Source organism: Heteronotia binoei, chromosome 6 (assembly GCF_032191835.1).
Source record: "Heteronotia binoei isolate CCM8104 ecotype False Entrance Well chromosome 6, APGP_CSIRO_Hbin_v1, whole genome shotgun sequence".
In the NCBI taxonomy this organism is placed as follows: Eukaryota; Metazoa; Chordata; class Lepidosauria; order Squamata; family Gekkonidae; genus Heteronotia; species Heteronotia binoei.
Window position 1 is genome coordinate 37,281,573 of NC_083228.1, and position 14,083 is coordinate 37,295,655.

The window sequence follows — 14,083 nt, forward strand, 5'->3', positions numbered from 1 at the left end:
AGCCACCTTCTGTCACTTAGATGATCTACCTGGCAGATCAGTTTCACTTTCCCAGCATGTGCTAGAAACTGTCAAGGCTTTTGCATATAACTCTGACATGCTGATCCTGTGAACATAGGGAGAGGTATTTGAGAATTTCCTTCATTACTCAGGGGATTGGAGTGGATGACCCTGGAGGTCCCTCCCAGCTCCTTGATTCTATGATGTAATGGAAATAGAAAACACATTCTCTGCTATCACAACTAGTTAGGGCCTGAAGTTGCCAACTCTGGTTTGGGAAATTCCTGGAGATCCTTATCCTGAAGCCCATTTTAAACTGAACTGCAGAAGAAGGCAGTACAGATTCCCAGGGGTCATTTTGTAGAAGAAGAGGTGCTGGAGCTCATTAGCACAACTCATTTGCAGAACTCATTTGCATATGCCACACATCCCTGACATCAACAGAAGGTATACTAAATTATATCAGTTCAGCATCTTCCTTAAAATGCTTTTTGAATTATAATTCTCATAATAATTCCCATCATACTTTTTAAATGTCTTCCTCCTATGTGGCCACAGTGGCATGATGAAGGTTTTTTTATCTGTTTGCTTTATATGTTTTAGTTACTTTCCAATTTTTTGGTGGGGGAAAATATTAGAAAGTTTGTAAACTCTTAGAGTTCAGCAAAATTCTCACGGGGGGGGTTGAACAATGGAGCCCAGAAGCAAGTAGTCAGGGGGAGGATAAGAAAGAAAGAGCACAATAAAATTTAGAGGTTCTGAATCTCCGCTCCTGTGAGCTCCTGCCCAAAATGAGGCCTGCAGATTCCCCATAAGCACAGCCAATCCAAGCTAGACTGCCCTCTCAAACGCCCAGTTTAAATCAGGTGGCAGGAGAAGGTAGTGCACAGCTGTGCTTGCAGGAAGCGATCAGCTTGCTGGTTGTACATCCATCCAAGCTGGGCTACCCTCTCCTGTCACCTGGGTAACAGAAGAAGGCAGCACAGAGTTGCACTTGCAGGGAGTGATTGGCTCCCTGCAGGCACAGCTGATTTTGGCTGGGCGGCTGCCATTTCCTGTTGCCTGGTCTAAACTAGGTTGAGCAAAGCATGATAGGGACTATGAAAGAAATATTTTACCTACTTCTTGCACTGTTGGAGGATTGGAGGAGTGTAGTCTAATATGCAAAGGAGTTTCTGCTACAAAAAAAGCCCTGCTTGGATGATATTCAGTGCTGGCGCTTGGGCTTTCAGCACCCCAGGCAAGGTGCACACTGCTGCCCCGTGCCACAGCCCCCACTCAGCCCCTTCCTGACTCAGAAGGGACTGGGCAGGTTGCACAGCTTGTTTCCTTGCTCAGAGGCATTTGGAGTGGTTCTGAACACCTCAGGGTGAGCCAACATGAGATGTGCATTTCCAACACTTATTAGACATTTTAACACACATTTTAGATAGTTTTTCAGGAGTTACATAACATCTATAAAACATTTTATAAACATTTTCTTTAAAGGCTGTTGACTCAGTCAATTTAATATTGTTTCCATAGTGCCTCCCACTCATCTAGAGCAGAGTTTCCCATTTGGTGGGTAAGGGCCCAGGCCATTGGGCATTCCTTACCGGGCCACAAAAGAAGCCCTAGGTAGCCCTGCCCCCAGGAGCCACTTCCGGCTGAGCTGCCCTGAGTTTTGCACTTTCCAACAAGCAGCTCAGATCCCCAGAATACCAACCAACTTCCCCAAGCATAGCTGTGTGGGGGAGTGGCTGGTGTGAAGCCCCAGCTTTTCTGGAGGACAGGGCTTATTGAATACTAAGTAGGCACAAGGTCAGAGCAGCCGCCATTGCTGGACCAGCTGCTTATATGGATGGTTGGTGCTTTGCCACAGTATCCTCTTTTCCCACAGAGCTCTTCCCTAAAGTTAAGGTAAGTGCAGGGGGGGGGGGGAGAGGCTTGGGGTGAGGGGCTGGGCCCTCCATGCAAACTGGGCATCAGCCCCGCTGAGCTTCTCTGTGCTCTGGGTGGTCTGGGGGGGGGGATTGCAGGAAGGCCTCGTCAAGAGAAGGCCTCCATGTAAACTGGGCGATCTGGCCCTACTGGGCTTTCCTGCACTGCGAGGAGGTCCAGCAGGGTGTGGGGTTTGCAAGAAGGCCACCTCAAGAGAAGGCCTCCATGTAAACTGGGGGATCTGGCCCCACTGGGCTTCTCCGCACTGCAGGGAGGTCTAGAAGAGTGCGAGATTTGCAGGATGTAAGGCCTCCTCAAGAGAAGGCTTCTGTGTAAACTGGGGAATCTGGCCCTGTTGGGCTTTCTCGCACTGTGGGCAGGTCCAGCAGGGTGTGGAGTTTGCAAGAAGGCTACCTTAAGAGAAGGCCTCCATGTAAACTGGGGGATTTGGCCCCACTGGGCTTCCCCGCACTGCGGGGAGGTCCAGAAGAGTGCGAGATTTGCAGGATGTAAGGCCTCCTCAAGAGAAGGCCTCTTTGTAAACTGGGGAATCTGGCCCTGTTGGGCTTTCCTGCACTGCGGGGAGGTCCAGCGGGGTATGGGGTTTGCAAGAAGGACTCCTCAAGAGATGGCCTTTGTGTAAACTGAGGGATCTGGCTCTGCTGGGTTTCCCCACGCTGCGGGGAAGTCCAGCGGGGTGTGGAGTTTCAAGAAGGCCTCTTCAAGAGAAGGCCTCCATGTAAACCAGGAATCTGGCCCTGCTGGGCTTCCCCGCACTGCGCGGAATTCCAGTGGGGTGTGGGGTTTGCAAGAAGGCCTCCTCAAGAGAAGGCCTCTGTGTAAACTGGGGGATCCGGCCCTGCAGGGAGGTTCAGCAGGATGTGGGGTTTGCAAGGAGGCCTAAAAAAGATCCTCACCATCCAATCACATCTATGTCTATGGATAAAGATTGCACCACAGAAAATGTGGCTCCACGTCTTGGTGGCAACACCGTGGAGCCAAAACATGGTTTTGCAGCACGGATCCTAATGGATCTTCATGGTTTTTGCTTTGGGTCACCCCAAGCTCACTATCCAATCACATATCAGGTCCATGGGCTCAGCTTGCACCCCAAAAATCGTAGATCCATGACTCTGTGGAAACACCGTGGAGCCAAAACATGCTTTTGAACCTTGGATCCTCATGAATCCTCATGATTTTTGCTTTGGGCTCAACATCCAATCACATATTGTGTCCATGGGCAAACCTTGTACCACAAAAATCATGGATCCATGTCTTCGTGGCAATGCTGTGGAGACAAAACATGGTTTTGAAGCATGAATCCTCATGATTTTTTATTTGGATCCCCCCTACCCCGAGGACCAAAAACTTAGTTTTGAGCCACAAAGCTGTGGATCTTTGATTTCTGTGGTGCAATCTCTGCCTATGGACACAATATGTGTTTGGATGGTGAGCTTGGGGTGGGCCAAAGCAAAAATCATGAGAATCCATGAGCATCCATGGTTCAAAACCAAGTTTTTGATCTGTGGTGCTGCCATGAAGCTCTAGATCCACGATTTCTGTGGTGCAAATTCTGCCCATGGACATGGTATGTGATTGGATGGTGAGCTTGGGGGAATCTAAAGCAAGAATCATGAGGATCCATGCTTCAAAACCATGTTTTGGCTCCATGGTGCTGCTACGAAGCTGTGGATCCGTGATTTCTGGTATGCAAGGTCAGCCCATGGACAGAATATGTGATAGGATGGTGAGATTGGATTGGCTTGAAGGAAAAATCATGAGGATCCATGCTTCAAAGCCATGGATCCATGATTTCTGTGGTGCAAGCTCTGCCCATAGACATGATCTGTGATTAGATGGTGAGCTTGGGGTGACCCAAAGCAAAAATCATGCTGGTAAACAGTATCAGTTGAAGGACTTTACAACTCCAAAAATATAATTTATGCCAAGGGTGGCCAATGGTAGCTCTCCAGATGTTTTTTGCCTACAACTCCCATCAGCCCCAGCCATTGGCCATGCTGGCTGGGGCTGATGGGAGTTGTAGGCAAAAAAACATCTAGAGAGCTACCGTTGGTCACCCCTGATTTATGCCATTTTATATCCATGCAAAAACCCCACACACCTACATTGGGAAAACGGTAAGATGTTTAAAAACACATTTCTGTACACAGAAGTAGCACCTCACATAAAAGACAGGAGCCCCTTTAATTACACATTGTTTGGAATAATAATCATGCTTCAAATGATATATGTTCTTATGTTGTATGTAATTATTTTAATTATGTATGTAATTATTGGATTATATTGACCACTTATATTTCTATTAATGGTTTTATTCTATATATTGCTTAAACAGATCCTCTGGTGAAGCCATAGGCAAAATATGTCAGGATCAAGAATTATTATTATTTTAGAATAATAATATAACATTTTTTCTACACCTTTTTTCCCCCTGCTGCTATTGCTGGTGTGGCCATGAGTTATTTTCTGTTTTTAATATAAACAGCTAATGAAGAATTACTGGCAAACAGGACATAAGATGCAATAGCAGGTGATCACAGGGAACTTGAAGGAACACTGGCTACACCTGTAATGTCCTTTAGGAAGACAAAGATAGTATGCATATACAAGTACTTTAATTTTAATTTTTCTCCTATATGAAATATATAGTCTTATTGTAAGTCCTCCAAAACTCCCATCATTCAGGATTGGTATAGTGAAATCTGGGATTATTTGTTAATAAATAAGGTATCAGATTTGATTTCCAATAATGATCCTACTTTAAATCATTCTGTTTACTCTGTGCATTGGTTTCACATATTCTATATCTCTCTAAAAATTAATTGGTTGCTTTAGCTACTGTAATAATTTGTACAATTCTTATAATATATGCTGTACTATTATAATGTCTGGTATATATAATTGTAACTGGGTTTGGTATAGAATAAAATCTAATTAATTTGCAAAGAAAAGTAAGAAATATATGTGTCCCCTTTCCAGTCAAAAATATTGATATGGTTAGAAAAATAATTGTTTCAGTGTTCACAGCTCTTTGTGTTACTTGTGTATCTGAAGGTAAAAAAAAAAAGCATGGGAGTGAAAGGAATTTTGTGGCATGCACCATAATTTTAGATACTCTCCAAGTAAAGTTGGAATAATATGTGTAATAGAGTTTGGGACATAGCTAAGCCACATATGAAAGTATAAGAAAATGAATTTCTATTGCTCCCTTTGTTGATAATATAAAATACTGTTGATAATACATTTTGCACAGTTATGTAGTAGATATAGTAATAACAGCAGTTGGATTGTGAAATCCAAGGGGTTTTTTTTTGGGGGGGGGGGGTTGGGTCCTGCACCTTTAAGAGAAGAATAAATGGAAGTTTCTTGTTACTTGAGATGTACATTTCCAACACTTACTAGATACATTAACATACATTTTGGATAGTTTATCAGGAGTTACATACCATCTATAGAACATTTTATAAACATTTTCTTTAAAAGCAACTGACTTGGTTAGTTTGATATTAAACTTCTATAATGCCTCCCACTCATCTAGATCAATATTGCTACCTATATTCTTTTCCCATTTAACCATACAATCTTTTATAGTTTCATCTTGCATTTTCATTTGTAACAGGTATGAGTATAGCTTTGCAATCAATTTCTCTTGTGGTCCTAAAACAATTTTATCAAAGTTTTTATCAATTTTATCAAATTTTATTAAACTACTTTTATAAAGTACCGGTAGTTGGTGAAGCCAACTACTTTATATTTAGAGTATCTAGATTCAAGTTACAATCTCACCCACCAGCTTACAGTAATATTAATGGACTCCAGTTCCTCTTTGATTTTCAGCTCGTTATCTTCATATCTACAAATCATATCTGGGTTTAATAATTTTGATTGCATAAATGCTTCAACTGGTGAGACCCATCTTGGTATCTTTTGGTAAATTTTCAGTTTCAGCCAAACCCATGTAGAGTAGAGAGACTTCCGCAGTAAGTGATTCTTAAAGTAAGAATGACCTTTTAGTCTCTGGTAAATAAATAAGAGTGACATCCCAAAGTGAGATTATGTCCTTTTAGGTATAACAATCTTCTATCATTCAATAACATCCGATCTCTCACCCAAGACAGAACACATGCTCTATAATATAATTACCAATCTGGTAATGCAAAGCCCACTCTTTCTTTAGAGTCCTGTAAAGCTTTCAGCTTAATTCTTGGCTTCTTATTCTGCCAAATATATACAGAAATCACTTTATTTAATTCTTGAAATAACTATTAGGTAGCAAAATTGGGACAGTTTGAAATAGAAATAACAGTCTTGGTAAGATATTCATTTTTATTGAGGCAATTATTCCCATTAGAGATATGTTCAAGTCTTTCCACTTTTCCAAGTCCTTTTTAATTTCTTTAAGTAGTTTATCATAATTATCTGTCCTTAAACTACATTTGTTTGAGATGTGAATTCCCAAGTATTTCACTTTCTTTTCATAAGAAAAACCAGCCTCTTGTTGAAGAAGATGAATTTGCTCCACTGTCATGTTTTTAGTTAAGAATTTCATTTTTTCATAATTAATTTTTACTCCTGCCATTAGTCCAAATTGATTTATCTTGTTCATCAAATAATCAATAGAATCTAGTGGTTGTTCCAATATAAAGACAAGGTCATCTGCAAATGCTCTCAGTTTGATTCTTTCCCTTTGATCAGCGTACCTTTAATGTTTAGATCTTCTCTAATTTGCTTATTCAATATTTCCAAAATAAAAATAAAAAGCAGCGGCGATAGAGGGCAGCCTTGTCTGGTTCCTTTTTGAATATTAATTGATTCTGACAGTTCACCATTCACTATAATCTTCGCACTTTGACGGGAGTATATAGATTGTACCATCGTTATTAAATCATTGCCACACTCCATCAAGCTCAATTGTTGCAGCATGAACTACCAATTAACATTGTCAAGCGCCTTTTCAGGATCTAAAAAAAATCAATGCTAATTGCTTTTCTTGGTGATTCTCATAATATTCCAATACATTACATATTCTAACATTATTCTTCAAATTTCTCATTGGAAGAAAACCTGTCTGATCTTGTTGTATAATTTCCGACAAACTTCCTTTAAACCCTGTGCCAAGATAGAGGCAAAAATCTTATTTCACATTTTAAAGATATATAGGCCTATAATTTTTTTGTTTTTCAGATTTGCCTCTTCTTTTGGAATCAAAGAGATTGTAGCTTCCTGCTATGAAGGTAGAGTCTCAGCTTTGTTACATATCATGTCTATAAGATGTTTAAATGGGGTCAGAACGTTTCCTTCAAAGGTTTTATAGAACTCTGCAGGAAGACCATCTGGGCCAGGGGATTTGCAATTTTTTTTTTATAATGTTATCGCTTCTCCCAGTTCTTTTATCGTTATAGGTTCATTTAAGATTTTCCATTGGTCCTCTGTAAAGTTATTCAGTTTATTTTGCTTAAGGTAATCTTCTATGTCTTCCTTGGGTATTTGTTTGGTTTCATATAATTTCTTATAGAATTGTTCCACTATTTGATCTCCTGTTTTTTGAATTTCTCTACATTGGTTTCATCTTTAAGTACAGTTATAGTTCTTTTTGCATTTTCTTTTTGAAGTCTATATGCCAACCATCTTCCTGGTTTATTAGCATGTTAAAAAAAATTCTGTCTGGCAAATTTCAATTTCTTTTCTATTTCTTCCACCAATAGTAAATTAATTTGATGTTGTCATTTTTAAATTCTGTTTGAAAATCCAGCTTTATAGGTTGTATTTTAAGATCATTTTCTACCATTTCTGCCTGTTTGATCAGTTCTTGGAATTTTTCTGTCTTGCATTAAATCTAATTGCCAGTCCTTTAAAGTAGGCTTTAGCTATATCCCATACAATTTGCATCTTTACATCCTGAGTTATATTTTGTTTGAAAAATGATCCCATTTCAGTTTTCATTTTTTGCAGAAAGTCCTTATCTCTTAAAATGTGAATATTCAAATGTCATCATCTTTTTTTTCTTTTTTTTTTTTTAAAAAAAATCTTTTAGCTTTATGGTCAACAGGCTATGATCTGATATAACTCTTGGGTATATCTCAATCTCTGATAAGTCCTTCATCAGGCCAATAGATAACCAGCACATATCAATTCTTGACCAAGATTGGTGTCTAGATGAATAAAATGTAAAATACCTTGAGTCTGGAAATCTGGTTCTCCATGCGTCTACTAGATTGAGTTCTTCTGCTAGTTTTAAAAAACTTGATGGTAATAACAAGCCTTTGCTTATCAAAAACTACACTGAAATCTCCTATTAGACAGTATTCAGAGTAATCTAAATTTGTTAACTTAAGATGGAAATTTTTGAAAAATTTATCTTGATATTCATTTGGTGCATAAATATTGCCAATAATTTTTTTTACCTTCGATACTTATTTCGACTAACAAAATTCTTCCATCCTCTGATGCAAACGGAAATTGTGGATCAAGTTTATTGTTCACATAAGTTGCCAAGCCTCTCTTCTTTTTATTAGAGTCCGAAGCCAAAAATAAATTGCTTAGTTTCTTATTTCTCAATAGGTGCTGGTCTTTTGGTAGTATATGGGTCTCTTGTAAACAAATTACATCTGCTTTAAATTTTGCTAAGTGTGCAAGGGTCTTTCTCTTTTTAATAGGAGAGTTGAGTCCATTAACATTAATTGATACAATTGAGGCCATCACTGATTTTTTTATTGCTATATTTTAAATCTTTTTTTATTTTGAGATTGCATTGGGTATGTCTTTGTTCCATCCTGTTGCTCCTCTTTACTCTCACCATTTTTCTTTTTTTTAATCCTTGTCCTCAAATCTCTCCAAAAAATTTTTAGCCTTAGCATTTATCCCGTATCTTTTATCTTCATATGTAAACAGAAGACCTTCTGGTGTTAGCCAAGTATATGGGATTCCCCTATCTCATAAAAATGTTGTTAAGGACTGATATTTTCCCTTGTTTGTTTAAGAATAGCATCCCTGGTTTTCTTCTTTGTAAATTTAATATGTATCTCTCTCGGTAATTCATTCTTCCAGGTGAAGCTTGAAGATACACAGTATGCTTGATCAATATCGTTTTCTATTTTTGATGGTGCAACCTAAAGAATTTCAGTCAGCACTTCACTACATATTTTGCTCAAGTGTTTAGACTTGTCTTCTGTTACATTTTGAAACCTTAACATATATGTCACTCTATCCATTTCCAGTTGAAGAAATCTGCTGTCACAGAATTTTTGGTTTTTCTCAATCTCTTCTACTTTTTGGGTATTCATCAATACTTTAGAGTTCAGAGCTTTTAAAGCTTTATTAGTCTCTACTGTTTGTTTCCTGTTTTCCTGAAGTTTTTGTTTAACTTCAGATAATTGATCTCCTAAATTGATCTCCTAAATTGATAACCTAACTTGTGCTTATTATAGGTGTAAGTTAGTAAAATTTTATGATGAGACAGTTTGATTTGTGGTTAAGAAGAATTGTTTAGTTGTATAAAGCTTTAGTAGTTTATTAAAAGAAGTATTCCTTTTTTTTCTTTTGTTCTGGTAAAAGAAGAAAGGAAGGTAACATTTAATGGAGATTTTTATACTTGTAGGTAGAAAGATTTGAGTATTATTCCAAAAAGTGGAGTTATAACTGATATAGTTGTACTGGTTTCTGGTTTCTGTTGTTCCCATTCTGTATGTCCTTTTTCTATCTCTCCCCCCCCCCCCCTCTTTTATGTACACTCTGCAATGCTTCTGTCCTGCAGTAGTTTAAATCAATAAAACTTTTTAAAAACTAAAATTAGCACTTTGAGATCCCGTATCTCATCTTTAAAAAAAAATCTTTGTATTGTTTAAGACAGGGTTGTTGAATTTGTTATGAGGGCCAGATCTGACATAAATGAGACCTTGTTGGGCTGGGCCTTGTCGGGTTGGGCTGAGCCATGCCAGGCTGGGCCATGTGTGTATCTATTTAAGATTAGGTAGCAGAGATATAAACTTTATAAAGAACACAGACAAACACACATTTTTTTTAAAAAAAAAACTTAAAATGTTAGCACTCATTGGTTTTAAAGGTGCTTTCTTTGTATTTCTCCCATGGGATCCAGAGAACTGGCCAAAGGAAGGACTGGCTCTTTCCTTCCTTCTCCAAAAGACTGTGGGGAAAGGAAGCTTCAGCCAATAGAAGGCAGAGAGGCTGTGCAACGGAGAGAGACTGGCAAAGCAAGCTCTCCATCTCCATGTTCCTCCCCAAGGGGTCTGGAGACCAAGTCCTATGAAGAAAGGTTGAAGGAGGTGGGCATGTTTAGCCAATGGAGAAAACAGAGGTTTTGCTCTGTAGCTCCTGTGCAATTAACATAGCTTTGCAAAGCAAGCTGTGGTGCAGAAGGAAGCAAGAGAGAGGGAGAAGGAAGCAGATGACAGCCAGTTGCTCGGGGGCCTGATAGGAGCCCTCTGGGGGCCTGGCTCGGCCTTTGAACTGCATGTTTGACACCCCTGGTTTAAGATAAAATAGGGGTACAGAAAGAAAAAGGGACAGGGAAATGAGAATTTGAAAACAAAAAAAAGATTTAACATATACATAACAAGGGTGATCAACAACTCAATTCTGGCCCCTTCCTCTTCCCCCTTAGTTTGTATGTGAACCTGGGTCTCTCTCTCCCCCCCCCCCCCCCGTCTTGTTGATAGATTCCATGTACTTCAGGGAAAGAAGGAGTAGTAGAGGTCCTTCCTTGTGGTGTGGTGTGGATTCCAAAACATTTTGTAGAGGGAACTTCCTGATTAAACTTGAGAAATAATGTTAACCCTCCCTACCTTGATTCTTTGTTGACATTGCCCTTGACTGTAAAAGTTTTTGTTTTTATGAATTTTACTGTTAAAATTTACTTCACACGCCAGAATACTCCATATTTTTATCCAATCCCCTCTTGAAGCTGGCTATGCTTGTAGTCACCACCACCTCCTGTGGCAGTGAATTCCACATGTTAATCACCCTTTGGGTGAAGAAGTACTTCCTTTTATCTGTTCTAACTCTACTGCTCAGCAATTTCATTGAATGCCCACGAGTTCTTGTATTGTGAGAAAGGGAGAAAAGTACTTCTCTCTCTACCCTCTCCATCCCATGCATAATCTTGTAAACCTCTATCATGTCACCCCGCAGTCGACATTTCTCCAAGCTAATGAGCCCCAAGCGTTTTAACCTTTCTTCATAGGGAAAGTGTTCCAAGCCTTTAATCATTCTAGTTGCCCTTTTCTGGAATTTTTCCAATGCTATAATATCCTTTTTGAGGTGTGGTGACCAGAATTGTACGCAGTATTCCAAATGAGACCGCACCATCGATTTATACAGGGGCATTATGATACTGGCTGATTTGTTTTCAATTCCCTTCCTAATAATTCCCAGCATAGCGTTGGCCTTTTTTATTGCAATCGCACACTGTCTTGACATTTTCAGTGAGTTATCTACCACCATCCCAAGATCTCTCTCTTGGTCAGTCTCTGCCAGTTCACACCTCATCAACTTGTATTTGTAGCTGGGATTCTTGCCCCCAATGTGCATTACTTTGCACTTGGCCAAATTGAACCTCATCTGCCACGTTGACACCTACTCACCCAGCAGAGGGACCATGATGACAGTCATACAGACACTGAAGTGCCGCATTCCATTTATTTGCAGTGCATTATTGCCACCTTTTCCTATCATATCCAGATGTTTAGCATAAGAAAGGGTGGGACCTCAGAGAGGTACTATGGCATAGACTCCACTCTCAAAATTAGCCATTTCTGCCTGGAGAACCATTGTTGCCAATCTCCATGTGAGGGCTGGGTCATTACATACCCTGCTGAGGTAGCTTGCGTCCTGCTTTTGTACCCATTGTGGAGAAAGACTGTACTTTTCCTAGGCAGATCCTGCAGGAAGGGGAGAGAAGATGGAAAACTGAAGTCAGATAAATTCCCCTACAGAAAATACCTGCCTTGAGGTGCATACTCTATGGTATACCATAAAACAACCATGCCAGCCCTCCCAAAAAAATCATGCCACAAGCTCACACTTTTCCTAAACACCACATGGTTATGCTAAACACCTGGATATGACAGGAAAAGGTGGCAACAATACACTGCAAACAAAAGGAATGCTGCACTTCAATGTCTGTATGACTGTCATCATGGTCCCCCTGCCCCCCCCCCATTATTCTTCCTTCATGGCATTCTGGACCTGTCTCAGGACTTTGAGCCATCACAGGCAAGGGGACACCCACACCCACATATGCGGGGAGGGGGGAATGGAAAGCCAGTGTCTGTTTCAACTGCAGGATGGGTGGGAAAATAGTAAGGGGTGTGTGTGATTGAATGCCAAGGGTTGTAGGTGGATGGGAAAACAGGAAGGGAGAGGAGGTGAATCAAAGCCAAGAGTTGAGGGGTGGGTGAGCTTCAGAGTGGGGTCTGCCAGACCTAGGTTGTTGCTGTGGTGATTTTAGGCCAGTTACAGACTTTCAGCCTACCTTACAAGGTTGTGCAGATCAAAGTGGGGAGAGGAGAATGATGTAAGCTGCTTTGGTCTCCCCCTGCCCCACCACCACTGTGAATAAAGATTGTCCTTTTCCTGTGTAGAGGCTGTGAGGAGGGGGAAGGCAATGGAATAGGCTTCCCGATCCTCCCGCTCTGGCGGGAGTCCCCTGGGTTTGCAGCCTCATCTCCCGGTCTTCAAGAAGTGGGAAGCGGGGGGTGGGGGGTGGAGGGGGGGGAGAACATACCTGTAGGCTTCATTATAGAGCTCCTGAGCCGTTTGTAAAATGTCTGCCCCTTTAAGGCTGGGCAGGGAGCAGGAAGGGCTTGGGAGAACAGCCCCGCCCTTTCTTTTGCTTTCGCTTTCACAAGAGTTCTCCGGAAGAAGATCTGGTAAGTGTGTGTGTGTGTGTGTGTGAGGGAAGGGGCAGGGGATTTCCTGGTTTGGAGGCCCTCCCCCCTTTTAGAAAGCGTGGGGGGGGGAGGGAAATGTCTACTGGGCATTCTATTATTCCCTATGGAGAACGATTCCCATAGGGAATAATAGGGAATTCATCCGTTGGTATTGGGGGCTCTGGGGGGGGCTATTTTTTGAGGTAGAGGCACCAAATTTTTAGTATAACATCTAGTGCCTCTCCCCAAAATACCCCCCAAGTTTCAAAACGATTGGACCAGAGGGTCCAATTCTATGAGCCCCAAAAGATGGTGCCCCTATACTTCATTATTTCCTATGGAAGAAAGGAATTTTAAAAGGTGTGCTGTCCCTTTAAATGTGATGGCCAGAACTCCCTTGGAGTTCAATTATGCTTGTCACATCCTTGTTCTTGGCTCCACCCCCAATGTCTCCTGGCTCCACCCCCAAAGTCTCCTGGCTCCGCCCCCAAAGTCCCCAGATTTTTCTTTAATTGGACTTGGCAACCCTACAATGGAAAGCTGAAGTCCAAGAGACAGATAAAGGGATGGTTGCCATCACCAGGTTAGGAAATTCCTGGAGATTTAAGGGGTAGGGTTTGAGGAGGGATGAGACCTCAGACGGATAGAATGCCAGTTCCTCCTGAGGTGAGGGCCTGAGATCACTCAGAATTACAACTGCTGCTCAGATGACAGACATCAGCTCTCCTTCAGGTCTGGGGGTGAGTGGGAAGACAGCAAGGGTTGGGGGGACACTCACCCAGAGCCTCTTTCTAGAGCCCATTGTCTTTTTCTTCACAATGGGCCTTATTACTAGTATATATATAAAAAGTAACATCAGAACAGATCAAAGAAGTGAAAAAAAACATACCATTTTCCATCTTTACCTATCAGGCAACCTGGTCCACCCCCCTCTTCAAAAGATTTCCCAGTTTTCAGTAAATTGGACAAAGGGTCTGATTTCACAGTGCCGTGAATAGATTTTGAACAAGTTGCCCTCAGCCATCCTCAATGCATAGTGGGAAAAGGCATGAAAATGATTACTTGTTGGGAACATTTTTTAAAAACCAAACTGAGTAACTGAGTAAAAATAATACTCTCCAGGATATGTCTAGTGAGACACCTGCTAATCCACCCTGCAAGTTGTGTTGCAGTTAAATAGGAACATATTTTAATTGAGGCAAATTCATGTTGCATTGCAGGATTGTTGAGATTGAGTAATTGTTCTTGGAAATTGT